Source organism: Lepidothrix coronata, unplaced genomic scaffold (genome assembly GCF_001604755.1).
Source record: "Lepidothrix coronata isolate B3197 unplaced genomic scaffold, Lepidothrix_coronata-1.0 Scaffold1, whole genome shotgun sequence".
Lineage (NCBI taxonomy): Eukaryota > Metazoa > Chordata > Aves > Passeriformes > Pipridae > Lepidothrix > Lepidothrix coronata.
In genome coordinates, this window is record NW_016690181.1 from 9,710,997 (window position 1) to 9,737,526 (window position 26,530).

The 26,530-nt window shown below is 43.9% G+C and overlaps 1 long non-coding RNA gene across 1 annotated transcript; it reads left to right on the forward strand.

Moving 5' to 3' along the window:
- The first annotated feature begins 6,670 nt into the window (after positions 1–6,670).
- LOC108493721 lies at positions 6,671–26,024 on the forward strand. Its single transcript, XR_001873567.1, has 3 exons — positions 6,671–6,759; positions 10,715–10,798; positions 25,544–26,024. It is a non-coding gene; the product is annotated as an uncharacterized LOC108493721 (long non-coding RNA).
- Positions 26,025–26,530: the final 506 nt, after the last annotated feature.

Sequence of the window (26,530 nt, forward strand, 5' to 3'; positions counted from 1 at the left end):
CACAGATGTTTGTGTTACAGATACCTTGGAAACAATTAAATGTGTTCCTCCAAGTTGGTAAGATAGGCAAGGCTTCCATAACCCCAGTCTCTTCTGTCCTTCCCCTGACACAGTGAGTAGGCATTTTTCTTTCATCATCTATAGGTGAACTGGCAGATCTTGATGTTTCCCTAACCTTAGTGGTAAGGGAAGGTGAATGTTTGTGTCACCTGAAAACCTGACTGTGTTTCTTGCTGTCCAGATTGCAAAGCACTGTGGAGTTAATAATGACTTGACTGTTAGAGAGCCCATCTAGCCTTGGTGTCTCTCGTTTCCCAAGATATGGGTAAGAAAAGATGCCACAGCTGAGTAAGTTTGAGATGACCACAGCACGCCTTTTAACAGGTTGAAGAACTGGAGGAAGTGTATTGTAGATGTGCTTTGCCAGCTCATTGTGTGTTATGTGTGGCAGGTTATTGGGCTATAAAGGAAACATCCCAACCACCATGAAAATGGCAGGTCGGCTGCGGATTTGGGAGTGTCCAGGCACACGCAGGGCATACTGAACTAGTACGTCATTGAGGGCAGATTTAGCTTTTGAATGTTTGGGTAGCGGGCGTAAGTGTATGCTGACTTGCATCTGTGATGTGGTGAGTTATTGGGGTTGGGGCAAAGGGGCTGATTCTTTGTAAGACAAAACCAGATACTGTTCGATCATAAAACTTATGGAATTGTGAGTGCTCATCAAATGCAGTGAGCGCAAGAGAGAGGAAGCACTCCTGAACACTGGTCATCTAGAAACTTGCATAGACACTGTACAGCAAAATTGATGCAAAATACATTACATGCAGTTTGATCCTATTGGATACCACTGATGTTGATCCCAGAGACAGAAAAGATGATTGCTCAGTGTATTTCTGTGTGCTTTGCATAGGGCAGTCTAACCTTTCCCTGTGTCTCTTTGGAGTGATATAGAAAGGAGGGACAGTTTCATTGGATATAGCTGAATAAGAATAAAGCCTTTTCTGCTTCACATGTACAGGGATGTTTCCATGGACGCTGGGGAATTTCTGGAAAATAGCTTGTACCAAGAAGCAGCAATGTTTCTGCAAACAGCAGAAGCTTGTGACTCTCAGATGCTATTGCAATATTTTATGAAATGTGTCCCCCCTCTGCATCAGTCAAGGTCTTTGCCCCATCTGTAACTCCTGCTGTAGTATACATGCAGAGGGTTTCAGACCCGAAAAAACTGTGTCTGATAGAATTGTTGTGGATTCTCTGCAAGATTAATGTGAATGTCCCGTGACCATCTTTTTTTTTCTCCTGTGTTTCAAATGCCCAGTTTTGGTTTTGTTGTTTTCTCCCCCCCTCCCTCCGGTATATTTGTTGGGCATTAGGTGTTGTTGCTGTATGTACTCTGAATGCTCAGGTGTTGCCTTGCCTGAAGCTCAGTCGTTCAAGACTGTTACCCTGTTGTTCACAGTGCACTGGCTTTATTCAGTTACTCTGCCAGCCCCTGTGTGTTACACGTACCCAAGGAATGTATTCACGTCTGCTTTGGGCTGGGTTTTTTCTGATTCCTTTTTGTCCATTTTGCCTAGTGCTGCCAGTGCACCTTCTTTAAATAAGCTCAGAAACACAATTCCTTTGCTCCCCATAATCGTATGGTAGGTTGCCCTGTTTAGAATGAAAGGCTGAAGGTTTGGGAGCTGTGCAAGATAAGGTTTACTGAAAATTAAAAGCAAAAGCACTGAAGTTTGCATTTATCTGCTAGTATCATGCCTTTTCCTAAATCCCCTTCCCCAGTGAGTATTCTCTTGTTTGGGCTGGATTTTAAGTAAACCTATGGCCTTGCATAATCTCTGTTGCCCCTTCCTAAACTCTTGATTTCAGGTAACGAGGTTATGGTGGAATGTTGTTCTTCAGCATCACTTCCTGGCAGCAACAGTAACTATATATTTGCTCTTTTTTTGCCTGTTATAGCTCCTTTTTTGCCCACCAAAGGAACTTCTGTGGCAGTTGTGCCTGAGTTTACATACTTTATTTACAAATATTTTTGTTATTGCAAGTTATACGGGTTGTTTCCTTCTCCCCACAGACAAAGGAAATCTATGACTTCTTTCCATTTGATTTAACTGTAATTTTATTTGGATTCATCCTTGCATGAAATTTGATCAGAGCAGTTCCTGCCACAGAAACAAACTGAGGTGTTGGAGGACTCCTTGTTACAGGTGCAGGTAACTCAGTGATGAAACAGGTACAGGGCCAGAAAAACAATGTTGCCCAGGAATCGTTTTAGCTTAATTAGCAAAGATTTCTGGTTGTGGTAGTGAGTTTCAGTCAAGTGTGGAGCTATCAAGGGATCCAACAAACCATAGATTTTTCCACTGATACTTTATGATGCTCACCAGAAGTCAGTTCTATTTCATAAACAGATTTGCAGTCTTTTTTGCTTCAGTCCCCATTCACTTAAGAGTTGGATTCAATGATCCTTGTGGGTCCCTTCCAACTCAAAATATTCTGTGATTCTGTGTAATTACTGTGTTTGGCTGCAACATTTTACAACAGAATTGGTGGTAAACAGGTAAATCAAAAGATGTGTAGTCAGCAGGTCAAGGGAAATGATTCTCCCCCTCTACTCTCATGAGACCCCACCTGGAATGCTTTATCCAGCTCTGGAGTGCTCAGCACAGGAAAGACATGGTGCTCGGACAGAGAGAGATCTCTGGAGCTGGTCCAGAGGAGGGTACAAAGATGATCAGAGGGCTGGAACACCCCATGCCCCTTGAGGTTGGAGGCTGAGAGAGCTGGGTTCGTTTCACCTGGAGAAGAGAAGGCTCCAGGGAGACATTGGAGCACCTTCCAGCACTGAAAGGGAGGCCTACAGGAAGGCTTGAGAGGGACTTTTCACAAGGGCATGCAGTGATAGGACATGGGGGAATGGCTTCAAACTGAAAGAGAGTAGGTTTAGATTAAATATTAGGAAGAAATGCTTTAGTGTAAGGGTGATGAAATATTGGAACAGGTTGCCCAGAGAAGTTGTGGGTGCCTCATCCCTGGAAGTGTTCAAGGCCAGGCTGGATGGGCTATGGTCTAGTGGAAGGTGCCCCAGCCTATGGCAGGGGGATTGGAATTAGATGATCTTCAAGGTCCCTTTCAACCCAAACCACTCTGTGATTCTGTGATCTAAGGCAGAGAATGACAATCATAGAAATGTGATGGATGGGACGTGATTGTACTCATGTTTGCATAAACCATGTGTAACATTAGGACAGGACTGCTGGGTAGTTCAGGGTTACCAAAATTTCTTGAATTGTTCTGAATGCCAAGACAGAAGAGTAGTCTTTCCAGATCCAGAGATTAAGTCCTCTCCTGTAGCTCAAGTGCAAAATATCCTAGAGCCAAGATTAGCCATGGCCCATCCAGTCACAGTAGGAAACAGTCCAGGAGGGATTACCTTCCCATAATGCCAAACTGCTAATGCTTTAGCAGATAATACTTTCCAACTTAAAAAGCAAGAGCAAGCTTGGGGATCCAGCCATGGGTGTGCCCTCAAAGTATGCATTGTTAGAGAAACTCTGTCTGACCCTGCTGATGTCAGGATTTGTTTTGGTCTGAGCCATTGCAGCTTTGCTCTAATGACAAGGTCTGTCAGGATGGACAGAACCTACAGAACTTTCAGAGAATGTTTGGTAGAAAGGAAGAGAAAATGATTGCTGTTGGCTAGTGAGAACACAAGTTAGATAAGGGAGGAGCTGGTCACTCTCATGCCTGCTCATGTCTGATACTTCTCTGTTAGGCTGGGCAGTTATTACGCTGTCAGTAAAAATGCTATTATAAAGCATGCATATGTTTTAGTGCACATGCATGGTGTTAGGACTAATCAGTAAGTAGTTCATATGTACATACCCCTTCTCACAGCGCTGTCAGGCAGAGCACAGGGGTACCATTTCAATGGCATCGAGCATTCAGTTAAATGGTACGCTTCCCTGATGGGAAATATTTGGCTCATGCAGTCCTCCTGCTTCCTGCTCCTTCCTTCCCTCTGGGAGTTTAATGTTCTACCCCATCTTTGGCTCTTTCCTTAAAGGGCTTTTCCACTATCACACTTCTACCCATGCAGCTGACCTGCACGCCCGATGCAGCTGCCGCCCCAGAAGTGGTGCTTCTACAGAGAGAGGGGAGAGGTCTGGAGACTGGAAAAAAAAAACACTTCACAGCTTGTGCTATGGCTGCAGAGCTCACAGTCAGCAAGAACCCAGAGCGGTGTTCCCAGCAGGAGCTGCACCAAAGCAGCCAAGAGTGGCCCTGCTACTGGGAACCAACGTCAGCCCCGCTTGGCCGCCTTGGTTCTGAAGTGGGTGATGTCACTGATAATGTTCCTCTGCCCTGTTACATCAGAGCTTGTGCACTGCAAATGCCAAAGGGGGCAAGAATCTGGGAGAGGGAAATGGAAGACAAAGTTCAGCCCTGGTGGTGGTCTCTCTGTCCTAATTGCTCTCAAGTTTCCAGTGATGGTATTCCCTCCCCCTTAGGATGTGTTGTTATGTTCTGTCAGGAAGCTGAGATGTGCCTGCCTGTGCCCAGTGCAGTCGGGGTGATTAATCACTGATGGTAAAAATTATCTGTCTGACTGCACCTTGTATGTCCCTAGAGGTAGCCTCTATCTACATCTGTGATCTTGCTGGGGACAGAGGCACTGCTTAAATGTGTAGCTTTGGAATTGTGCTTTGTGTAAGACCCTTAGGGATAAGAGCTGTGCACTCTTAATTGCATTTCTGTGGCACAGTCAGATTTCTTTTGAAAATAACTTGAATTCTGAATTTCCTAGGTTTACCATTCTTGTTCTAAGAGAAAACAGTGTTGTCCTTGTGACGTTTTAATCCTTAGAAGTACCTAGCTGTAGTCTTGCCTTCAAAATTCATGTTACTGAATCCTGATTGTGAGCAGTTTTCATGAAAGGATACTCACACCCTGTTCCTTTCCAAGGTGCTTGCAAGGGAATTCCTCCCTTGCTACTGAACTATTTTCCAGAAGCTGCTTTTTTTTCCCCACTTAGATTTGCGAAGGAACCTTGAGATAAATAAAACTCAAAGTACTAGTGTCTCCAATCCTATAGCCAGCTTGTGAAAATGTTCCAAGTTGTAAAAAGACTAAACCTAAAGTGGCCCACAGCAGTGCAAAGTCTTTTAGGCTGACTTTGAAATACATTTGCACACAGTAACAACCTCTCATTTTTGAACAAACTAACAAATAAAACATTTCCATGAGGCTGACTATGCTAATCAGTGTAGAGAAGCAGCCATTTCCAGAAGTTCATTTTCAGCATATAATTTGACTAGATGGAATTTAACTCATCTTTAGAAAAAAGCCTTGGATTTTAAAAGAAACAAATAAGAAACTCAAACCCTGCTATTACCTTCCCCAAGCAAGGCCAGCTGCCTTCCCTCACCTGCACTTGGGTTTCAGTTAGCAGTATTTTGCATTTGGAAATTGTTCTGTAAAATCCTTATTGCATTTTGCTGGTTCATCTTCCACACCTGCACTACTCACAGGTTTACCTGTTGCAAACCAGGCTCCAGTGGGAATGTCAGTGACACTCAGCAAAACTTTACAGTCTGAGGTGACACCATGTTTCTCCCTGAACTTGCCTGTGCCAAGGACAGAGCTGACACCTCCAGGGGTAGCTCTGTGTGCACGGTTACAGCTGAGGTCTGACTTGTGCTGCTGTTTGGGGTCACAGCATACCTGCAAAGAGCTGCTCGCTAGGGCCCACCTGTCCCTTCAAAAAGCAGACTCTGCCCTACGGCAGGATATTGGGAGTGATGCTGGTTGGTACCAGGGAGAGATCTCCAAAAGCCAAAACGCCTAAAGCAGCTTTGCTCCAACGACGGCTTCTAGTCCCCTTTCTCTCCCTTGCTTTTCTGGACAAGCTGGGTTTTATCCATTGACTGTTACCATTCCCAGCACAAGGTGGCACTCAGTTTCCAAGAAAGGGATTGCTTGGCCCTGCAGCCCCACTTCCACTTAAGAGACAAATGTGTGTTAGTTACAAGCTACTCGGCCATTTATTGTTTTGTACTGTGAGGTATCCCAGGAGCGCATCAGTGTTACCTGTGGGAAGAAAACAACCAGCCATGCTCGGCAAGGGCAACTGGGAAATAACTTGATGCTGAATGCTGCTGTGCTCTTGCTGGTTTTAATCCTTTTGCATTCCACCTGGAGTTTCCCCCTTCAGCACTTTCCAGACTTATCCATGCCTGTCTCGAGAGTTTCTGCTGTTTCCATTAGTCAGAACAACTCCTGCCAAGGGCAGGCAGGCAGTGTGTGCTGCTGTGCCTCACATCCTGCTGGGAGCCACTGGCCACTGTGTTAAAGGCCCTTATGTAAGGGGCAGTACAAGTACAGGATGAATGGGGCATGAGGGGGAAAGGGGAAAGAAGCAAGCAGTGTAACATCCTCCTCTCATCCCCTGGGTCTATAGGAATTCTTTCTTGGTTGAGATCCAGCATTAACACTTGCCTTGGGAATGTTGTATGCGTTCTTGAGGGGGAGGGGTGGTTGGCTGGTCTTACAGCTCCCAAAATCAAGTGAGAACAAGTTGGCTGCTGCCTCTCCTGTTGCTATGCAGTACTTTTAATTTAATATTTGCTGTGAGGTCACACCTCCGTGCTATGTGCCATCAGTAGTAGGAATATCCTGGCCATCTAGGCAACATCTCTTTCTAGAATACTGAACTCTTATGTTTGATTTACTTGCTGTTCTCCCCCACACTGCAAGGTATTTATTATCTAAACATACATGGTAAATCAATTTCTATGAAGTCTTAATGAAAATTAGGGATGAATACAAATAGTGAAAAATGTAGCTGAACACTACCTGGCCTTCCTTCAATCCAGGCTATGTGGCCCTTTTTCTTTGTTGTGTAGCCTGTCTTGCTGCTCTCACAGAAACCAGGCAGTTTAGTCTCTGGACTCTTACTTTTGCCCATGCCTTCTTTGGATCAAGAATTACCAAGAAGTGATGGAGATACTGGGGCACAAAAAACCAAACTGGCTTCCTTAAGGGAACCCAGCAGTGACAGAAGTGACAGACTCTGAAACAGCACTGATCTCCTAAACACTAGTTAAGGTGCAGAGAAAAGACTTGATGCATCACCTTCTGGGCAGGTTTAAGAATTCCCTGACACTGACAGGGATGTCCAGTGTCTGGTGGGATGACAGAGGTCAGAGATGCAGGAAATCTTGGTTGTCTGTTACAAGCTGTTTGTGTGCCCTTGAACTTTTTAATCAGTGAGTGAGTAGTCATGGTTATCAGTGGGTTAAGGGCCCTGAGAACCGAGCTTTTCCACAGCTTACTGACAAATGCATCTGCCAGAAGTAGCAAGCTAAGGGAGGCAGAGGGGAACTACACACACACACACACACACACTGTAGTTTGCACCCATGATCTGGGATAGAGGTGGGCTGGTGACAAGCACAGGAGTCTGGACAAGCACACTCTGGAGTCTGAGGCAATGTCTGCCATACCATGCTACAGCTCCAGCAGCAGAGGGGCAGTTTCTGTGGGAGAAGAGCAGTTTGTCTGAGTGCCTGGGAATCAGACTGGTTGGCTGCATTGCCCAGGCAAGGTTGTAATGGATATTATTTTTTAAAGTCCTGAACTCTTCCATATTTGTATTTATTTACTTCTCCTGTTCCTGTGTATCCTTCTGGCTTGCCTTTACTAGACTTGCCTTACACATCACTGAAGCACTTGAAGTCTGGCTCCTGATCTGTATTCTGTCTGCAAAACAGAGATGGTACTACCTGTGACCTAATAAAGCCTCTAAGTCTAATAAAGCTAAAAGTTCCTCAGGAGAAGAACCTTTCCTAGTCATGCAAACTTTTACGTATGTAGTATGAGTCTCGAATTAGGTAGCAGTTAGAACAGTAAAATTATTGGAAGATCTCTTTCAGCTTGTAGAAGATGTAGGACAACAGTGACTTTTCTACATTCCTTTCTATCTTTTGGAAAAGCTTCCCCCCTCAACCCCAGCCTAGCATATCTGCACAGGTGAGACTTGCACCCCATTTATGTTGCCAAGAAGCTGCAGTTGCAGTCAGTAGGAATCTATTTAGACTAATTAGATGCTGAAAATCCATTATGGTTCTCTTGTTGGCACCTGTAGACACTAAAAAATTATGTGCCTCTAACAGGACCTGACTTATGGTAGGGCTTCGCAGTGCTTGGCAGGCACAAGTGCTGCTGCACTTCACTGTAAAATGGTGTAAGAAGGAGGAGTCTTGGCTGTGGAAAGCAGCTGTAAAGCCAAAAGGAATGGCTCTGTGTCTTGTGACCTTTGCTGATTGCATGATTGCCTGACGTGGTATCATATGATGACTCTCCTGGACTATTAAGAATCAAGCAGGGCTTTTTTTTGTCCTTGCATCACCAGGATGAAAGCTTCCACAAAGCTGTCGTAGCACTTGGTAGTGTACAAGGTGGATGACTTTGGTCGAATTCAGGGATTTGGAATGTACTACTTTGTTTGGGTTTTTTACAGCCCTGCCACTGCTTCCTACTTACAGGCAAACCTATCCCACTTTCTTCCCCCTGTAAAATGGAAATAATTCTTTTCTCAATTTTAATTTTGTGCATTTAAATGATATCTTTCCTACAGCAGAGATCATCAAATGGTCAAGGATTTAGAAGGAAGAAGGTATTAGTCATACACCAGTATCAGATAATATGGTATATGCTCATGAGCTGTTAAGCTCAGCAGAGCCTTTCACCTCTCCAGGGCTGGTTCACGTGGATATTTACTGGCTGCTGTAACGTGCCATTTTTCACCAGCTGGTTCTAATCTTATTGCAAGGTCTTCTGAGCTAGCTTCATTGCAAAGATTTTAACTGCACTTTGGAATCCTAAAGGAGTAAAGGTTAGGTACAGAATCACGGAATATGCTGAGTTGGAAGGGACCCACCAGGATCATCAAGTCTAACTCCTGGCCCTGCACAGGACCATCCCCAAGAGTCACACCATGTGCCTGAGAGTGTCATTCCAACACTTCTTGAGCTCTGTCAGGCTTGGTGCTGTGACTGCTTCCCTGGGGAACTTGTTCCATTGCTCAACCACCCTATGAGTGAAGAAACTGTTTCTAATATCCAACCTAAACCTAAACTTCAGGCCATTCCCTCAGATCCTGTCACTGATCACCACAGAGAAGAGATCAGTGCCTGCCCCTCCTCTTCCCCTTATGAGGAAGTTGGAGACTGCAATGATGTCTGCCCTCAGACTCCTCCAGGCTGCACACACCAAGTGATATTTCTCACCACAAGAGTATTTCAAGATTGTCCTTCCTTTTTCTTGCTCACAGACTCTGAAATTTATTTCTGTGGCTAAAATTGTCAGTCCTTACCAGCACTAAAGACTGGAACTGATGATTTCTGTACAATTCCCAGCAAAGGGGAATTTGTACTCCAGCATTCACTCTGAAAAGTACTTGCAAGCACTGTTTCCTGAACCCTCGCCTGTTGCGCCACCGGGTAGCTCCACTGCTTTGAGAGCGGAGGATGGTCTGGGTGGTGCTTGGCAGCAGCACCACAGCGGGGAGAAGACAATAATACCGTTTGTGCAGGTGGGAGCGGTGCTTAGCTGTGCACCGGGGTCTGGAGGTTACAGCTGGTTTGGCCACCCGGGGCTCCTCTAGCCAGGGCTGACCCACACACTAGGAAGGGCAGCACGGGGGTCTTGCACCCTACTCTCCTGAACCTGGAAGCATGGGAACTGTCTGCCTGTGAGCTCTGTGGGTGGATCGTTTGCTTGAAGAAACGGTTTAGGTTGTGATTTTTCTTTTTGGCAAGTTTTCCCCAGGAGAGGGAGCAGTCCACACAAATGATGTCGAGGGGAATGAAACAGCTTGTTCCAGCTTCAGCTAAACCGTGTTTGCTGCGTTGCTGTGCATGCCTCTTTCCTCATGCTCCTCATCCTTTTCCTTCATCTTCTGACTCCTCTCGTAGCATTGCAACAGCTTTGGCGGTGCTGGCTCTTCGAGGCTGGCGTTCAGGGAAAGTACTTGCACCTCTTTGCATCTTAAGCTGTTTTTCCCACCACAGCGCACCCCAAGGTTGCTTTCAGCGCCCTGTTCCACGGCCCACATCTCCATCACCGGGCCCTAAATCACCTCATTCCCAGCACAGCGCCCCGCTCGCCTCCGGCCCGAGCCGCAGGGCAGTGGCTCGGCGGCAGCTCCAGCAGTCACTATGGTGACAGTGGTCAGGCAAAACAGGACATCGGCTAACACAGGAATTTGGGGCTGCTTCGCTGGAAATTTCTTTTCAATTCCAGCAATAGTAACTTCCAGAGGCTTGCTGCTGCTTAGATATCCATTTGGAGGTTGACTGCTCCCCTAGCAGTCCATTATATTTCCGGTGACATATGCGTAAAAAACCAGAGGAGGTTGTGGAGTTCAAAACCACTGCTGCCAAAGTTCCTGTCTTCATGGTGTCTTTTGTTATATTAGGAAAAGTTCCAAAGCACAGTAGCCTGGTTACTGCTTAGGGAAGGGATTGTGGTTTCTTGTTGACTTACTTTGCTATTTATTCCTTCCTTTCTTTCTCTCTTTCTTTGTTTTTTAAATAACCAAGAGGAGATATAACTAAGCTAACTTTGTGATAATTGTATCTGGATACTGCATTATATCCCAGTACATCTGATACAAAACCATCTGCTGACATGTGATTGTGATTCTTAGTGCTGCTGTAAGCTGAACCACTCTGGGAAAATTTCCAAGGAATAATGGGAGGAATTCTCAAGGACAAGATGAGGACAGCACAAGGTATCTGTTCAACAGTAGTCCTGGGAAACTAGCGTGGCAGGGAAGCTGCTGTAGCAGTGACTGGCATGAATAATAGTGTTACTCTTAATTTAGTGTGCCAGTGGAAAGATTTAAGAGGTTTTGTGTATGGATGACCCTCAAGTTAAGGGCAAAACTTGGGTGGTGAATTTTGCAGCAAAGTTATACAGCTTTGAAGTTATACAGCTGCTAGGGAATAAACTATTTTCACTGGCTGAGATCTGCAGCTGTCTTCTTGGAGATGGTCATCTCTGGTAAAGACATTCCCTGAGACAGAAGCAGTCTTTTAAGAGCACATAGCTGCAACAATTGCATCTTTGCAGTGTGCTATCTCTGAATGTCTGATACAAAGAACCCTATAGACACATGCTGTGATTTTTAATGCTACTGTCAGCTGAACCACTCCGGGAAATTTTCCAGGGAGTATTGGGCAGAGTTCTGAAAGACAGATTGAGGACAGTGCAAGGTATCAGTGCTTGCAGCATTCCTAGGAGACTACTGTGCTAGAGCCATATCCTGAAAGGGGGTAAACTTTTAAGTGTGTAGCTTCTTTTAAGTTAGTACAAGCAGGCATGATGAAGTGCCTGCAAAAGTTTGTGTTATGAGCAGCCCCCTATACTACAATTTAACAGTATCTAGGCCCATGCTTAAATCCCCTTTTGTGTAGATGAGCAAAGTGGGATTTGATCTACAAGCTGTGTGTGTCCTTTCTTTGGCTGGAGGTGTATATTACACCTGAGGAGTGTTGCAATTCACGAGGCAGTAGTTGGAGTATGACAGTTTACTTCTGCAGTGCTTCTCTATCTGCTGTTGGTGAATGTTATCTAAGCCCATCAGATCACGTAGTTCATGTTGATTTTGGAGCCTAGTGGGTGACACTACGCAGTGGTCAGGGTAAACAGTTCACACGGCAGCCAAAGTTCACTCTTGCAGGTCTGAGTTGTCATCTCTGCTTCCAGTTTGCATTGATAAAATGGTATAAAAAAGGAAGCACATTAGTGGAAATGGGTGAGGCAATTTAACTCATATTGTTGATGTGTCCATTCAAAGGGCAACATCAGAGTCAGCTAAGCATGAGGAAATTGCCATTTATGAAGGCCAGACCTTAGACTCTGGACCTCCACAGTTGAAGAATCACTAAAGGGCCACAGAATTACATTTCCATTATAAAAAAGCATGACTTGAACCTCAATATAAATGCCATCTCCGCCTCAGTTTTGTAATGTGCTCTGAGATAACCGCATGTATTACTTCAGAGGAATGCACTTGGCCATCTCACCATAGACCTGTGGGCTGGTGCCATCCAAGGGACAGCGCTCTTAGAGAGTTTATAATTTCCATGACTTTTTGTTCAGAAGACATCTCTAGGCAAGGAATTCCTGCTTCCTGTTAAGGGTGGGTGTGCAGCAGACTTTGTCTATTGACTCTGGCAAGTCTCTTTAGCTTCATTTTAGTGTCTTTATAGGTCTTTGCTTCCATGTTTCATTACTTCAATTGTGTACCTTAAGTTTTAAAATTGTTTTCAGATGGTCCTTCTACTTGCTGGCACTGCACTGCCTGGATATGACTGTATCTGAAAGCTCAACGGTGATGCTTAAACTATGACAGTCATGCATAGCAGGTCTCCCATGATATTTAATTTGTTGCTGTTTGCTTGCTTCTGGGCATCTGTTTAAAAGGGGAGAAAAACTACCAAACAGAATCAGCTGTTGAAAGAAGCTAAATTCAGCTGAAGTTTTGGACGTGGCCTTAGGTGGGTTCTGACAACTCATGGGCACTCTCACTTCTACTTGCATACAAATTTGTGTATGCAAAAAACAAGAAGTTCCTATTTAAAGGATTGTGATTTTGTCAGTTTGTGGAGGAGCCTGGTTAAAGGACAGATCTCAAAGTGGTGTTAGGAAGAAAGGGACATTTGTCTGCATAGCTCTTCTCTACTGCCCATCCTCTCCATGGGACTGTGGATGAAAAATGTTTTCAGTTCTACTGTGGGATAGGGAACACAGCCCAAGTTCACAGAGCCCAAGGGTGGCATTTTTCAATAGTACCAGCTGCTTCATAAGCCAATGGCTGATTTGTCCCTGACCTCCATGGTAGTGGCACTAGGCCAACACTGTGTGCTCCAGCAAATCATTCCCTCAGGCTCTGTGAATCCTGTGCTATTGTCCTGCTTCTGGGGCACTGAGAGGACACCCTCTGTCACTCATGCTCTGAGAGCAAACTATGCAGCAAGGGTGGTGGTAGTGCTTTAAGCTGCTGGACTCGGGGTGCAGGGATGGAGCTGAATGCCTCATTGAGGAATGTCAATGGCCAGATCACTGCCAGGAGTGAGCATCACCTATCTGCTTTGGAATTTGCAGAAGTGCATGTGCCACACTACCTGCTGAACACAGGGCTGTGGAAAACACAGGTCTCTTGAGCTGTGAATCAGAAAGAGAGCAGTTGACACTATAGACTACCCTGATACTCAGTTGGAAGCACTATTTGTTCCAGCTGAACACCACCTCCCAACCCTTTCTGCTCTGTCTCTCCTCTGCTATTTTAGTCAGCATGCAGAAGCCTTTTTGTTATAAACTGAGACACTATGTGAGAACACAGCATCTTCACCCAGAGCAAAGGGCACAGACTCTCTTTGCAGTGACTTCTGCTTATAAGGGACAGCAGAAACATTGGTCCTGTAGCCAGGTTTGAAAGTTGTGGTTTCTCCTATTTCTAAAAATTCCCTGCCTTTCAGCTGCTCTGCTCATCAAGAGAGTTAGCAAGAGAGACAACAGAGAGGCTGAGTGGCACTTGCATGAAAGATGGTAACAGAAGAAGGGGGGAGGTAATAAAAATGGGACAAAAACAAAAGTAAGAGTGACCTTGACAGAAGAAAATAACAGTGATGGCCCAGAAGATGGAAGTGCAATAGACAGTGGAAAGGGGAGACCTTGGAAAGATTAACGAGACTAAGCTGTACTGAGGAGGAGGGACCTTGCACTGATATTTCCAGGCAGCTGTGCAGCCATTTTCTCATGCAGTGAAAGAGATAAACATATGCACCATGTGTTAGAAAGCAGAAATACAAGCATAAGGGATTTTTCTGTTTTCTCTCTCAATTTTATGAAAATTGTTGTCCTTTTTCTAGTGTTGTTGACTTTTTTCCTAGAAGCTACTTCTCCAGAAGGCGTGTTCAGTTTTGCAGTTCCCCAGTGGGTGGATTTTTACACATGCAGTATAATGCCTTTGTTTGGAGAAGTGTCGTGTACAAACAGAAATCTGAGGCTTTATGGCTGGTAGAGCAATAATAATTTAAAGGAAATTCCTCTCTCTATACAAGTTAAGACATGCCAAATTCATCTCTCCCCTGAAGCTTGTGTCACCATCCATGAAAGCTAGTCTGAGCAAGTCACATTTCTCATCTGCTTTGAAGTTCCAGTCAGTGGCAGAGCAGACCCACTAAAGGACTGAGTGAAATCTGTCCTGCCAACTCTACCACACTCTCAGCAGGTTCACAGAAGACTAGGGGGTGGATGTCACTGCACCGTTGAGTTAATAAAACCTTGAAGCTGCCTTAATTTTGCTGATGTAACTCTGTCTTGGGTCCTAGAAGTGGTATACAAGAGCTCAGGTGGCTGTTTCTTACAATTTTCTTAAAGTTCACTGCAGTGCACGTAGGAGACAGACCCTATTTTCCCTTTAGCAATCTAGGAAGGACCCCATTACTCAGCTTTGTTTCAGGGAGAAGCTGAGGATGGATTATCTTGCCTACAGGAGTACAAAAGAAGCATGAAGCACCTGGACTGGATGCTGCCCATCCTGCACTAGTTCAAAGTTTCTCTGGATGTGTCCTTGGCAGATGAATTTCTCCACTTGCTGAGGATTTGTGTGTGTGACATTGAGTCCCAGAGGAATAGCTGCTGCTCAACTGTAGTGTTCTCTATGTAGAGAACACTACTAAAAGCTTGGGTACACAGCATTTGAGAAACTTGGCCAAGGCAGTTTGCCTGGCATGCTACAGTCCTAGATGTTCCAGCTGGAAGTAACATCCGATCTCTCACTGTTGCTGGGCTGCATCTTTAGTACACAGGCTCCTTGGATCAAGACTGCAGCTTTGTCTATGTAACTAACACTGCCACACTGGAAGATCCCTGACACAATCACTTTGTCAGACACCCGTTCCTACTGAGTCCCAAGCAGCAGCAGCTTGTCTTAGGATGGGTTTCATGATACTGAAGTGGAGGAATCCTACTCAACAACACTTTCTGTGCTCTATACACCTGTGATGGATTGAGCTGTCTACTGCCAGTCCCCTAGATCAACAGTGAGGATGAATGGGTTGAACATCGGAGGAATCTCTCCTTTGACCACTGATGTGATTGGATTTTAGTAGGTTACCAACACAGAGAAAATTTGTGTTAAGTGAATTTATTTCTTCCTTCTTCTCATATTTATATGTTGAATTAATATTTTATATTCAGAAAGTCAATTAGCTGTGCTTGCCACTGTGCAAGAAACATTGCTTTAATTCTTCTTTCAGAAAGTTCTGCTTATCCTGCCTGTGTACAAGATATGTACCTATAGCTTAGGAAACTTCTACTTGCATGGCGTGACTATGAAGTACTTTGGAATAGCTGGTTCTGCTGTCCCTGGCACTGTGCTCCTAACACAAATCTCATGAATGGGGCGGGCCATGAGTATAGAACTTGGAAGTTTTTGGCTTGGTTGATGGCATCTTGTTTCAAGTGACACAAGTGAACTTGGAGACAAGAAAGGAGATGTTATTGACTGGTGTCTTTCCAGAAGTTTACATTGCCAAGTTGGCAACAAGCCCTGCTTTCATTTCCGCTCACACTGGCACATCTACCCTTCAAATCAACTGAAGTGCCAGCTACAGTGATTTACATTCTTCCCTCCCAGAAGTGAAGTTTCTTAATGGATTATAAATGAGCCAGAGATGTTTCTTGACAGTTACTTTATCTGTCCAGAAGTGATAAGAATTAATCCAATGGACAGAGGTTTTTCACACTTAGAATAGTTTGAGAATCTTGCAATGAAGTGTTTTTAGGATATATTAAAGAGGGCTCTATACTGTATCTCATCTTTTCCCAGAACAGCCCCAGACACTGAAGAATAAGTCTTTGGTATGGATGATTCGTGTGGTAGGGACTTGGGCTTGTGATTACTGTGGTAGGGACAAATTTATTTTACCAAGCACTGGTTTGCAGAGGTGAGAAGTTTAAAAGACACCAGAGAAGCCCTTGCCTGAAAATTTTACTCATAAAGTCTGCACGGTGTTTGTGTTGGAGAGGTGGAGGAAGGTGAGGACAGCATATGGAAGATTACTAAAAAAAGAGATAGTCTTTAAAACTATGATAGCTCCACTTGCCTCTAACAGGCAGATCAGCAGCTTCTTTTCCAGGCTGTTGGAAGCTGTTGAATTGATGGGCTGCAGGCGTTTGGCCCCACTGCTATGGAGGGGACCATCCTCTAAAAGCAGCCTGCCTTCCAAGGTCATATCCAGACACACAGCATGTTTGGAAAGACACTGGTATGTTGCTGATTTGTGGAATTTTCATTTCCCACAATGATTTTGCCTCACAGTAAGACTGGAACTGGAGAGATTTTGATTTGTGTGGGGCTTGGAGGGCAGAAGATAGAGATCACCGTCACTGTATCAGAGGGGCAGCAGGCAGGGGGACTATTTCTTTGAGAAATGCAGACATTTACTAGAACAGGATCTCTGAAGTACCTGCTGACTGAAACATTCCAGGCATTCCTGTGCCGTGCTGCTAAGCTCACATAGCAGCAGCTCATGCTGCTCAGGCTGCAGCAGCCTGTCCTTGCCAAGTGTCTCTTGGTCAGGGACTCTCAGACACACTGCTCCCATTAGCAAATTTACTACATGGAGTAGCACTGCAAGCTGTGAATTTGCAGCTGCAGCTGCAAGAGAAAATGGATATGATTTTAGTGTGGTGGTGTTGTGAACAAACCTGCCAGAAGCAGGTGGTAGGGCTTGCGGTGGGCTACCCACCATGAAGGTTTCCTGGGCACTTTGTGCACAGTCCAGAAACTCTAGTTCTATGCAGCCCTTACCCCTCCTATAGCTTCTGTGTCAAGTTGTGTTTGCACGTACTGTGAGGGGCAGAAATTCACACCATATCAGTGTCAAGAAGCTTGTAAATCATCTACTTAATAGTCACAGGTAAGATAACGTATTAAAAACTAAAGGCACTGAGAAATCTTCCCACCTCACTCACCCTCCCCACCAAGTACTGAATCTTGTCCAAAGCTGCACAAACAGGATTCTGAGATAAAGACCTTGGGTAAGAATTACTAAAACAAACAGAGCATGGAGTGGTTTGTTTAGGGATTGGCCTTCTCAAGGCCGAAGGGTGGGTGTGGAAGAACACACCTTACTGAGAGGAAAGCTAAGAACATTAAAAAAATACATCTTGGAACTAACAAAGCCCTTCTCAGAAGTCTGTCATATTTTAATTAAATTGATGTAGCATAGGAGGAGAATCATACAAGTACCATGCAAAGTATGTTGCCTGGGATTTCAATGACTAGTAGCACAAAAACTTTATAAGAAGTAGAGGGATCATATTCTGCTTAGCATGATGCAGTGCAGCAGTTATCCAGAGTTAATGCAGCTCTAGCAAGGAAACTACATGCTCCAAACTGCATTTTTGTCTTTACAAGCACTGTACAAGAGAATTTACCATTCAGCTGCAAACAACCTGATTCTGAACACAAAGAAAAGAATAGAAATTTCCCAATTTAATTCTTCCCTGCCACATGCTGCAAACCTTTCCATAGCAGTACAGTTCCTGGAGACACGTTAGATCAGACACCACGCAGTGCCTGTCTATTGATGACTGTCTCCATGGCAGAGTTTCTTTCCTATTTCTGTTGTTGCATGGATGAAATCCACTGTTAGAGCATTATCTGCATTGATGGGGGCTACATTTTGATCTACAGGCAAAAAACTCCGTATCTGTGATCTTGCTACTCTGTGATCTGGACCTGGGAGAGATATTTGTAGGTGGAACATGACGAACCATAGGACTATAGTTTTAGGTCAGCAACACCTCAAAACTTGTTCTTTTTGCAGGTTGGTCTTTTTTTTTTTCCCCTAGAAGAGTATGTGGTCAGTGCATAGGGGCAATGTCTACATCCCCTTGACTCAAGGCTTGTTTAACTTTCCTATGCTGTTTGCAGATAAGGCAAGCGTTATCATTTTAGCACAGTCTAAGAGAAAAGGATAGGAGGGAGCTAATAGATCCTCCCCTGTGTTACTCTCTGTCTGATGGCAGGGTTGTCCTTCACAATGATCTCTCAAATGTGGTAATAATAACAGTAAAGCTTTATTTTTACTGGTTATCAGCCAAAAGCAACAGCTAGGCTAAACCAGAAACTATCATCCCTTCTGCCTTTGCAGTATGTGTGCTGAATCTTCTGCTTCTGTAGATCTTTCCTGAAGAGACAAGGGGACACAGAGACCTTCATCCCATCCTGGTCTACCTAATCCTGGCCACCGTCTAAGAACAGGCCCCCTGTCCTATTCCCAGCAGGCCAACACTCTCCCACCCTCCCAGTGCAAATCTACACCACCTCCCTTCTGTCCAAGCTCTCTTTTGCCATTAAGACATGGTGGCTTTTTTCACAGCTCCCTGTTGCTGCTTCTAGCAGTTGCTACCTCTTCTTCCTCTGTATGTTCAGGGCAGTCTTCTGTTTTTTCAAGGGGGCCCTATCACAAAGTTGCCGTGTTCAAAACCACGGAAGACAAATGATGTGTGTCTGACCAAAATGCCCCCATAAGGGCCAGAACTGGGAAAATGCATGGACTGATTCTTGTGCAGGGACTTTGCATCTTTCTGGAGTGGAGATGCTTTTTAAGGAAATAATAGAGACTGTTTAACCCAAGGTGTTAAGGACTACACTGAATTTAGGTGAATCTAATCTCATTTGTTCATGGTGTACTTTGAAGGAAAGAGATTCTGCTGCAAAAGTTACAAACCCAAAGGAAGTCTGGCCCTCCTACTGGAAAAAAGGGCATGCTCCTTGCATGCTGTTGGTGCACGGCTTAGCTTTCCCTTCATTTGTGTGAGCAGTGGGAAAATAACCGGGAGGTAAATCCTATTCAGGCATAACTCAGTTATAACTTTGGATGGTGTTCATCTTCATTCTAGATATCTGCAAAGTAGGTGTGTACACCCAAGCTGCTGAGTCTGGGTTCCTTTAATAGTCAAAGGAAAGAAACTGGCAGTTGTTTGAAGAATTTTCAGGGTTAAGTGAACCTTGCCCTTGGTGCTGTTGACAGAAGTTTGGTCTGGGCTGAGATGCAGATGTCTGTGGTGAAATCCCACCCGGGGTGTAATAAAATCCTGGAGGACATCCTGGGACCCAAGTCATTCTGCACTGTGAAAGGAAGATGTGGAACACAGGAAGACTGTGAATTAATAATCTATTAGGAACAAGAAAGTTCTATTAAGGTTGTGACTCTACCAAGTTAACACAAAGATGGATGGTTTTTGAATAGGGAAAAACAGGTGTAACAGACCCCTGTAGACTTCAATATGGGGGACAAAACACTACAGACAGCAAGTCATTAATTTAATGGCTAGCTTGCTGGACTGTGTATCCTTAGGACACCAGCTCCCGTGGGGCTTGTCAGTAGGTGCAAAGGACGGAAATAGGATTTTCTAGGAAGGCAGGTGGTGACTGAGTAGCACTTCTATTTTTGGTTTTTTGAGGTCACTCTATTTGTTTTGAAGTCATTCTAATTCAGCATTGGAAAGGGCCAGGAGTTGTTGGTTTTGGCTACAAATTTGGTTTGAACTTTAACTGAGCGGCATCTTTCTGTGGCGTGCAGCTGTGCAGCCATGAGGAGGGATTTTGAAGGGCAGTAAGAGGCAGAATTGGCAGTGTCCCTCAGGCTGCACTGACAGGCTGGTCATGTACAAGTGCTAGAATGGCCTGACCCAGGTTGGGGCCATCACTGCCAGGCCTCTGCCTCCCATCTACTTGGGATAACAGGACTGCTGGGGCTGTGCCAGGGAACACCAACTGCCAGACAGGTAAGGGGACTCTGGTGTCCTCTAAAGACAAATGCACAAAGTCCTAAGCCAAACAGGCTAATGACAGGGCTGGTTCTGCTCTTCTGTTGAAACACTATGTGTCTGTGGGTTTGCCTGTCAAAGGTTTAAGTAGGCTTTTTCATCTATTCCCAAAGGAAAAAAAATCTGGTCCACTAGCTCCTCACTTAGCATAAATGCTGGTTTCAAAGAGCCTTGCTAAACAATGTCTGGCAAAATCTATGATGCAGGAGTAAGAAAACAAATTAGGGACTTGTGTTTGGAAGAGCTTATTCTTGTTTGAGTGCTGTGTAAGATAGTCTCCTGAAACCTCAGAGGGGCAGTAATCTTGCAGATATTGTGCTTGGAGTCAAAATCAAGTTAGATTTTTTTCCTGTTCTTGTGGAGCCCTGTAATTACAATAATATTTGAGTTACATGGTTGGTGAGCTAGAATTATTTCTCATAGCAGAGCCAATTGCTGAAATAGAGATATATTTTGATACTTTTCCATCTCAAGCATGCCCAGAAAGCACACATCTTAACTCTTTTATGCTGTTTTTTAGGAGCTGGGAAAAAATCCTCTAAATATAGTAATGGCTGTGACACTGGTACAAAATAGCCCCCTTTCCCTGAACTCAGCACTAGAGAAGGGCTGGGAGGGAATGCTGCAATAATCAATCACACCTTGATTACAGTACTTTCTCTGCTCCAATGTTGCATTGAGAACTGCAGAGTGGCTGATATGTTTTTATCTGAACAGAAAAGGAGCACATTGGGTCCAGAGCAGCACTTCTTGGAGTTAGTTCCTAAATTAGTTGCTTCAGCGTATGTCTAATGTAGCCATGATTCTTCTGGGTACCACCAAGCTTTGGTTCCCCAGGCTAATGTTGGCTGCTGCTGAATTTGCTGCTGGCATTTCTCCAAATGGCAGCACAAGCTTTCCCAGGTGGTTGGGATGCAGATCCCACAGTAATATGTGGAAGAATGAGTGAGGAAAGGCCACTCGCATCCTCCTGCGCAGATGCAGCAATGTGTACATTATCTGACATCTGGCTGTGAGGCATGATATGTTTGGTGAGGTGCATAGCTGATATCCCTGATATCCTATGGGAAGTCACATTAGAGAGGTCCCATATGCTGCTGCTGGAGATCCTGTGCTCTTTCTGGGTGGGTGCATTTTCCCACCATCCATGTCAGAGTCTTCAGAGAAGCTGAGGCAGAACTCTGTCTGGCCAAATCCTGTCCCAAAAAGAAGGCTCATTCTGAAGAGAAGTGGCAAACTGAATTCCTGTGACAGATAAGGCAGCTTCTGTAGGGTAAAAAAATATGGCTACAGACCAACTAGAAACCACTAGAAGTTTGTTTCCACTGCAGCTGCTAGACTGCAATAGCAAAAAATATTCTTAACACTAACTAGTTTGTCAACTAGTGGACAAAAGAATTTCTTGCACAATTCAGAGGAATATGCTAATATATTTGTAAGGAAAGGGTTTAAAATTGCACAACGTGCTGAGGAATGATACGTGTGGGGATTTTGTCTCATGGCCACTGGCAATTAGAAGGAATGGAGAGATAACTGCATTTGCTCTGTTCTTCGTTCCATGGAGCACAGGGAGGCTCAACCACAGCAGATACTGCAGGCCAAAAGTATTCAGTTGAGCATGCATGGGATGAGTCCACGGCAAGGCGAGTCTGCACAGAGTTCAAAGAACAACTTTCTGCATGACATTGTGGAAAATACATCACAGTAAAGATGTCACCCGGAGAAGGTTTTGTTGGACTAATTGAATATTAGGAAAAAGTTCTTCACTGAAAGGGTGGTCAAGCACTGGAACAAGCTCCCCAGGGAAGTGGTCATGGCACCAAACCTGTCACTGCTCAAGAAGCGTTTGAACAATGCTCTCAGATTGTTTACCTGGATCCTCATGGGTTCCTTCCAGCTCAGAATATTCTGTGATTCTAATTGTTCTGAATTCAGTGACTAGTTAGGTGTTCGTTATTCACTTCCAAACTATTATGATTTATATCGTGTTTCATGTGGTGTGACTAAGCTTTGATTCCAACAGAGTTGTTACAAATATTATTAAGAAAACTGTGTCATTCTGAGAGTAAAACAATGCATAGATTTATTTTCTGTGCCTTTAAAAAATAAAAGCAATGAGCTATTCTAAGCAAAAAAGGTATGCCAGGTTGAGGTCTTTTTATGTAAATGTACTTATCTTAAATTGCTCAAAACAGAAACTTCATTTCTGTGGTGTAAACCATTTTCTTAACAATTCATTTAGTCAACATAGCAATTACAGAACCACTCTTAAAAGTGAGTATCTGAAAGACTTGCAGATTTATAGCAGCTGGCTTGTGTTATTCACAGTCCACTTGTTCAGACTGGTTGGAATGGAGCATAGTCACTCTTTTCTCTGGATGCTGGTTTAGGACTTGCTAAGACAGAAGGGCCCAGGAGACTTTGGGGGAACTCATTCTTGGTTAGATCTCTAACCGAAATGTTTCCAGAAGGATCGATCTGTACTCGCCCTACTCAGAAGAACAATTGGGATTCAAGGCTAAGTGAAGGAGATAGCTATATTGCAATGGAAGAGCAGATTGCTGGTGTAGATGCATCTCCCTATACATCTTGTTAGTGTAAAAACAAATGGGATGGGGCTTCCTTTTCTCTTGAGCTTCCTTCAACTGATGAGAGATTCCTTCAATTTTCAAAAGTGTCAAAGATAGTTTTTCATTTTGTTGTTGGATGTTTCCTTCACTTCACATTCTTTTTTTCCATTTGTTTGCTTGCTTATTTGTGTAGCAGTTGTTATAGCATCTATAAACAGGAAAAAGATTGCATGTCTTCCCTCTCCTCCTGCTTTTAATGCTCCCTAAAAATTAATTCTTGTGTCTCACTCTCATCTTCCCAGATGTTACATCTCTCTGGAGTGTAAATAACTGAATAACTTAGTACTCATACACGATGTGATACCTTTGATTTTAGTGCATCAAAAATAGGTTCTGATATAGAAAGTGTCAGTATCAAAAGTGAAGGCAAGTGCTCTGTTCTCATGAATTCAAAGTGAAATGAGCACTTTGATGTGAATTTCAAATGAACACAGAGGGAGTGGTCCTTTCTAAAGTAGTTCAGTCGGCACCTGTAACCTCTTAAACTGCAGCCCTATCTCTCATGTGAATCAATATTTGAACCAATATTTACTTAGGACTCAGGCATGATTTATATGGGAGTCTTGGTTTTGCAACAATTGGTGTGTTACTCAATCAGATTCCCAGATGACTGGTTAATACGTAACGAACCAGATTTGTAAATTCAGTTGGCACGCGCTATCATCAGAATGGAAAGGGGAAATTGATTATATCATGTTGTATTTAATTCATAAATCTGTTAGATACCTGTAACTGAGTACTACGTGCTCTGGTTAGAGGGGCAATGGGTTTCATTCTGTTTTCAGAGGGTTTCTAATCTGGATTAATTTCTTGGTGACCATTTTCTAGTTTTCATAAGTAATTGTGTTATTCCTCTTTGTCAAAATGGAAAAAAAAATAGGATTAAATTAATTAATTACAAAATCCCACATTAAAAAACTCTATAGTGTGCAGCAGCACTAAATTTGCACAATTAACAGTGAGCTTAATTCTGGGGTCAAAAACTAGCCCACAGTTGTGTTTAGGTATATCACAAAACCACTCTGGCTCTATGTAAAGTTACCTTCACCTCCCGGGCATTATCAGTGATTGTTTCTGAAGGAAGGCCATTTGTCTGGATGATGAGGAGCTCCATACAAAAATCCACTCCTTTCATTTTATGGCAATATTGCAATAAAAAGATTAATGAAAGAATCTAAAGACCTATATAATAAGCAGTTATTGTTAATCGAAGATACTAGGTCAGAGGACTTACTTTGAAAATGTTATTTGATCTTTTGGAAGAGATTTTTTTTATATAAAATAAACAAGCCCGGGAAATTCAGAGTAATGCATTTCCTCCTACAAATAGCAATGGTGACTTAAATCTATTCAGATAGGTTAAGAAATCCTCAGTGTCTGTGTAAAACAGACAAGACCTATAGCTTTCTAGGTCTCACGCTAGAACACTTGAAAAATCAATGTGTGTGTCTGTGTGCATGTAAGAACACAGCCGGCCCCTGAAATGTTCTAACTTCTTTGTTCTCATGACCCTCCCGTATTTACCCTGTCTGCCCTCCACGTGTGTGCTCTAAGTCCAGTGACCATTTCTTTGGCAGTCAGTTCACCATGAATGATCACACTGTGGCATATTTGGAATCATTTTCTACCTTAATGACCTTTCTTTAACCTCAAGCTGCTCCTTGTTATCACTGAGAAGGAACAAATGTGTCTGAGTGAGGCGAATAGCTGAAGCTCTTGCCTAAACAAATATCTTGCCCCAGGCTCTGCCAGCAGAGTTCCATTGCTGCCATTGCTGCAGGCTTGGCTCCTCAAAGATTCCAAAACTTCTTTCTGCCACCTCCTTACTCTGAGTGCACCCATGATAGAGGTTTAATGGCCCATGGGGAGATAACCAGCTAGAAACCATTCTTTGACTGAAATGGGAAACTTGGCCAGGATGGCATAGAAACGATACCAACTGCTTAAGTATAATCAGCACCCAAGTAAAGACTATGGTGTCTGGAATCCATATCTGGAATCCACTTTTTTACATCTTAACACAGGAAAAAACTGCACCATGCTTGAATAACCAGCAGTACTGGAGTTGCAAGTTCCATCACAAATCAATCACTTCAGCTTGCTGTTAGTCCATTGCTAAGCATGCTTAGCATAGCAAATTGCTGCATAACAAGCAAAAACAGAGGGGGAAAAAAAGATATTTTAGAAGTCCAGGGCATTTTAAGATTGGTCTGTGCCCTACCTCATTATTTGGGTAAATAATAGATTTTGAAATGTTTTAGAAATGTATGCACATTTTTACTTTAATACTACCTATTGTTCAAGCAACATATTCATGTAGGTGAACTCTAGAATCTTTTTATTGTGTTATACTTAAATATAGAGCATTTACTATCATGTTAATGGAAGCCACGTGAACATAAGAAGGAAGTCTTCTAGTTGGCTTGCTCCTGCTCTGTTTGCGTCCAGTGAATGCGCTTGGGTTCTTCACAGCACACAAGCCTTGACCATTTAACACAAGCAGTGACAGTGCCTGGTGCCTGGTTATGGTGCACTACCTGCTTTGTCCTACATGATTCTCTGCAGCTTTTTATTGGTGACCATTATTACATCCATGGTAATTAATTCTGTGGCTTTTTTTCCCCCTCCCTAGTCACCACATCATACCTACCTCATTGCCAGCCCACTTGCTGTCAGGGGGACATGCCCCACCTTGTGTAGGCAATTTGTCTGCGTTGCAAACTTGAGACAGCTAGTGGCTCTGGCATGTTCTTCCTTGCAGCAGTTTTGTTTGGCTTTCAGCTATACACTTCCACAGTGGAATTCATAATGCACAAAACTGTTAGTCCAATACCTGGCCACAGTAGGCATATTGAACAGACACAGATTATCACAGTTTAGAATTTCCTGAGTGTTTTCAGTGGGTTTTGTAGTCATTTTTAACCCTAGGAAGAGTTACAAAAACATGCTATCAAAGAAAAGAGACTATATCCAGTTTCTTTTTCTACTGGCAGGCTGAAATATATCCCAGAGAGGCTGCAAAGGATGTGGAAGGAAAGCTACAGATGGCAGGTGGCAGGTCAGCTCTTAGACAGGAGAGCAATAGGGCACCAACACAAGCTGGGGCAGGAAGGGGAAGCAAAGAGTCTGTCCCTCTGTGGCTTGGGTGGCACTGTCACAAAAGGACAGTGGTGCAAACTGAGCAAGCAACGACGACCTGATGGTTGAGGATCCCCCCTCCAGTGCCTTTCACCCATTCCTCCAGCGCCTTTCACCCATTCCTCCAGCCTGCAGAACCAAGCACAGCCCTGACCTGACGAGCTGCTTCTCATCCAGAACTAATAAAACCAAAGATTAAGAGGGAAGAGAGAGCCAATTCAGTGCAGGTAAAGAACTGGTTACTATAGCAACTGTTTTCTTCTTTGAGCATAGGTTGGGAGGACTCCCTTGCAAGGGGATTTCTGTGCAGTCCCCAGGCTGGAGGGGGAAGTTGCTTCAGGAATCTTGTTTGACAAAGGCTGCATGGCTGCACTCTTGAACTCTGCTGGGGATCGGCGCGGGGAGGGGGGGGGGGGGGGGGGGGGGGGGGGGGGGGGGGGGGGGAGAGGGTGGGGAGCTGGGATAGGGTTGTAGAAGAGCTTGACTCTTTATCCAAGCGTAAAGCAGAGATTGAAGTGCCTGAACTCATGGGAGAGAATAATGAACTAACTGGGCCCGTATTAAAAGTGATACTCAAATCGTGGTGTATTGTTCTGTGGGTTGCAGCTACACCTGAAGCTGGGGCTGTACCTCAGTACCTGACACAACCAGGAGTTTTAAGCCTGGAGTTTTTAAAAGATGTAAGAGAATACTTAGCTAATTCCTACTGGATTTTTGAATCTAAGAACGTTTCCCAGATGGGTTTCTTCAATAAGACCAAATTGACGCAGTGTAAGAAACTAAATAGTTTGTAATATAATAAAGGCTTGGTCAGTTTGACTCTGGGAAAAGTCATTCTCTGG